Source organism: Neovison vison, chromosome 3 (assembly GCF_020171115.1).
Source record: "Neovison vison isolate M4711 chromosome 3, ASM_NN_V1, whole genome shotgun sequence".
Classification (NCBI taxonomy): domain Eukaryota; kingdom Metazoa; phylum Chordata; class Mammalia; order Carnivora; family Mustelidae; genus Neogale; species Neogale vison.
The window spans coordinates 107,520,049-107,525,000 of NC_058093.1; the positions used below are offsets into that span (position 1 = coordinate 107,520,049).

Here is a 4,952-nt window from a genome sequence, read left to right on the forward strand (position 1 = left end):
CCTAGTCAAATTGACACATAAAATTAGCCACCACAGTCATAAACCTCAAATACAAAAAGCTGAGTAAATTCTAAATGGAAAACTTGAACAAAATCATACTAGAACACGTTATAATTGACCCTCTGACTGCCACAGATAAAGAAAAATCCTTAAAAGCAGCCTGAGAAAAATGGCACCTTACATATAGGAAGAAAAAAAAAATAAGAATAAGGAAGATTTCTCATCAGAAATCATGGAAACCAGAAGGAAATGGAACAATATATTTCAAGTGTCGAGAAAAATACTACTAGCATAAATTCTATATACAATGAACATGTGTTTCGGAAATGAATTTAAGAACTCTAAGAAAAGGAAAACTAAAAGATTTTGTCTATAGCAAGCCTGTCCTTAAAGACTGGCTAAAAGAAGCAACAGACTAGACATTCTTCTGAAGTGCACATGGAACATACTCCAGGACAGATCATATGTAAGGCTCCAGAATACATCTCATTGAATAGAAGAATGCTGTCATATCAAGCATCTTTTCTAACTATAGTTATATGAATCTAGAAATCAATTACAAGAAGAAAACTGGAAAAAAATCACAAATATATGGGTATTAAATAGGATACTACTGAAAAACGAATGGGTCAAAGAAGAAATCAATAAAAAACTTGAAACAGATGAAATTTGATATATCAAAATCTGTGGGATGAGCAAAGGCAGTTCAAAAAGAGAAGCTTATAATGATGATGCTTATTTCAAGAAAACAACAAAATATTTCAAATAAACACTCTAATGGTAAGTCTCAAGGAACTAGAAAAAAAGTGAACAAACAAAGCCCTAAGTTAGCAGAAAGAAGGAAATAAAAAATATCAGAGAGAAAATAAATGAAACAGAAACTATAAGATGGATCAATATTATTTTTTGATAAATAAACAACAACAACAACAAAAACCCAGAGAGGGATGGCTTAAATAAATAAAATTAGAAATAAAAGATAAAGAGAAGCTACAACTGATATGAAAGAAATACAAATGCTTGTAAGAGACTACTATCAACAATTACAAGAAACAAATGGGGCAACCTAGAAAAATTGAACATTTGAGGGCAAACCCTAAGATTTGATCTAAGTATTAAATATTAAAAAGAACAACTCAAAATGAATCAAAGACTTAAATATAAAATATAAAAATATAAAATTATTAGGATATCCTCATGAGAGTGGTGTGGTTTTGAAACCCTGCATGGCAATCTCTGACACACCGTCATGATACCCAGGGAAGACAGAGTGACCTGGAAGTCCAACTACTTCCTTAAGAACATCCAACTTTTGGATGATTATCCAAAATGTTTCATTGTGGGAGCAGACAATATGAGTTCAAAACAGATGCAACAGATCAGCAGGTCCCTCTGCAGTAATGCTGTCCTGCTGATGGGAAAGAGCACCATGATGTGCAATGCCATCTGAGGACATCTGGAGAAGAACCCAGATCTGGAAAAACTGTTACCTCATATCTGGGAGAATGTGGGCTTTTTGTTCATGAAGGTGGACCTCACTGAGATCAGGGGCATGATGCTGGCCAATAAGATGCCAGGGGACACCCATGCTGGTGCCATAGCCCCAAGTGAGGTCACTGTGCCGGCCCAGAACACTGGTCTGGGGCACGAGAAGACATACTTATTCCAGGCTTTAGGCATCACCACTAAAATTTTCAGAGGCACCATTGAAATCCTGAGTGATGTGCAGGTGATTAAGACAGGAGACCAAGTGAGAGCCAGCAAAACCAAACTGCTGAACATGCTGAACACCTCCCCCTTCTCCTTTGGACTGATCATTAGCAAGTGTTTGTCAATGGCATGATCTACAAACCCTGAAGTGCTTGATATCATGGAGGAAACTGTGCTGTCTCACTTCCTGAAGGGTGTCTGCAATGTTGCCAGCATATGTCTGCAGATAGGGTACCAGGCTATTCCATCAGTGCCCCATTCTATCATCAACGCATAGAGGAGGTTCTGGCTTTGTCTGTGGAAACTGATTACACCTCCCACTTGCTGAAAAGGTCAAGGCCTTCTTGGCTGATCCATCTGCATTTGTGGCTTCTGCCCCCATGGCTGCTGGCACCACTGCTGCACCTGCTGCTACAGCAGCCCCAGCCAAGGCTGAAGCACAGGAAGAGTCCGAGGAGTCAGACAATGATATGGGATTTGGTCTCTTTGACTAATTACTAAAAAACAACCAATTAAAACAAGGTTATTTGTGAAACAAGAAAATAAAGTCTTAATTCTCTTGAAAAAAGAAAAGATATACATAGAAGAAAAACTCATAAAATATGTCTAGGTAAAGAATTCTCAGACTTTGTCACCAAAATTAAGATCCATAAAGGAAAAATTGAAAGATCAAACATCATAAAAATGAAAAACTGTTGTCCTCCAAAATATCTCGCTACAACAAGGATGAAAAGGCAAGTTACAGAATGAGAGAAAATATTTGCAAACAACATGTCAAAAAAAGAATATCTAGAATGTATAAAACCTCAAAACTCAAAAAAAATTCCTTTTGAAAAAATGGGCAGAAAATATGAAGGGACATTTCCTTAAAAAAATATACAGTTAGCAAAATAATCACATGAAAAGATGTTCAACATCATTAGGCATTAGGGAAATGCAAATTAAAACCTTAATGAGATATCACTACACACTTATCAGAATGGTTAAAATAAAAATAGTGACAGCAGCCATCATTGGGAATTTAATATGTTGTACGCCTCTGTAAAACAGTTGACAGTTTCTTAATAAATAAATAAATAAATAAACTAAACATGCAATTATCTTGCTACCCATCAATTACACTCCTAGGATTTTAACCAAAATCAGTGAAGACATGTGTTGTCCACACTAAAACCTGAATATGAATCTTTATAGCAGCTTTATTCATAAAAGCCCCAAACAATACCACCAAGTTCTTTAATGGGTAAAAAATTAAACTGTTGTGCATCCCTACCATGGGATACTATTTAGTAATAAAAAGGAATCAACTGCTGACACAGAAGAATCTGGTAAAGCTGAGAATTATGATGAGTGAAACAGCAAACACAAAAATGTTACATATTATATGATTTCACTTATGTAACATTATGGAATGACAAAATTATAGAAATGAAGAACTGATTACTGATTTTTAGGAAGAGGAGTGGGGGCAAGAGGGAAACAGGCATGGTTATAAAAAAGCAACATAAATTTTTGTAAGGTAAATATTCCACTTGGAGGATGTATCAAAGTCATCATTCTGGATGATATTGTACTATAGTTTTGCAGCAAGGTACCAGGGGAGGAAATTGGGTAAGAAATACACAGGATCTCTCTGTATTGTTTCTTATAATTGCATGTGGATCTACAATTATCTTAAAAAAATTTTCAGTGAAAAAAAAAAAAAGAAAGAAAAGAAGAGAAAGGAAAAGAAAGCAGGAAATTGAGAGAACTCCAAGAGAGCCATACGGGACATAACTAGTTGAAACAAAAATTCTAACATGTTATGAATGTAGAGAAGGATCATCACATCCCCACAGTACCAAACCCTTCAAAAGGCAAAAATAGTGTAAATTTATTCCAAGTTGAGTTGCAGTTAATCAATACATCATTATGAATGGAACCTATGTTAACTATGGCAAAAGCATAGAGAAAGCCATTTCCTTTCATTTTGCTCACCCCTGAGCTAATTAAATTAACAAATCAAGCTCTCGTGTGACAGTTGTTGTGAGATTACATCTCCAAGAACTTTCAGCAAAGAGAAGGGAAAAATCAAAAGCTTCTGCACAGCAAAGGAAACAGTCAAAAAAACAAAGAGGCAACCCATGGAATGGGAGAAGATATTTGCAAATGACAGTACAGACAAAAGGTTGATATCCAGGATCTATAATGAACTCCTCAAACTCAACCCACACGAAACAGACAAACACATCAAAAAATGGGCAGAAGATATGAACAGACACTTCTCCAATCAAGACATACAAATGGCTATCAGACACATGAAAAAACGCTCATCATCATTAGCCCTCAGGGAGATTCAAATTAAAACCACATTGAGATATCACCTTACAACAGTTAGAATGGCCAAAATTAACAAAACAGGAAACAACATGTGTTGGAGAGGATGTGGAGAAAGGGGAACCCTCTTACACTGTTGGTGGGAATGCAAGTTGGTGCAGCCTCTTTGGAGAACAGTGTGGAGATTCCTCAAGAAATTAAAAATAGAGCTTCCCTACGACCCTGCAATTGCACTCCTGGGTATTTACCCCAAAGATACAGATGTCGTGAAAAGAAGGGCCATCTGTACCCCAATGTTTATAGCAGCAATGGCCACAGTCGCCAAACTATGGAAAGAACCAAGATGCCCTTCAACGGATGAATGGATAAGGAAGATGTGGTCCATATACACTATGGAGTATTATGCCTCCATCAGAAAGGATGAATACCCAACTTTTGTAGCAACATGGACGGGACTGGAAGAGATTATGCTGAGTGAAATAAGTCAAGCAGAGAGAGTCAATTATCATATGGTTTCACTTATTTGTGGAGCATAATAAATAGCATGGAGGACAAGGGGTGTTAGAGAGGAGTAGGGAATTTGGGTGAATTGGAAGGGGAGGTGAACCATGAGAGACTATGGACTCTGAATAACAGTCTGAGGGGTTTGAAATGGCGGGGGGGGTGGGAGGTTGGGGTACCAGGTGGTGGGTATTATAGAGGGCATGGCTTGCATGGAGCACTGGGTGTGGTGAAAAAATAATGAATACTGTTTTTCTGAAAATAAATAAATTGGAAAAAAAAAAAAAGAGAAAGAAGGGAAAAATAAGTGTAAGTCTAAAGTCTACAGAGGGGCTCCTGGGTGACTCGAGGGTTAAGCCTCTGCCTTTGGCTCAGGTCATGATCTCAGGGTCCTGGGATAGAGCCCCACATCAGGCTCTCTGCTC

At 37.3% G+C, this 4,952-nt stretch overlaps 1 pseudogene; it reads left to right on the forward strand.

Moving 5' to 3' along the window:
- The first annotated feature begins 1,249 nt into the window (after window positions 1–1,249).
- On the forward strand, window positions 1,250–2,204 carry LOC122903537 (annotated as a pseudogene).
- The last annotated feature ends 2,748 nt before the right edge of the window (window positions 2,205–4,952 follow it).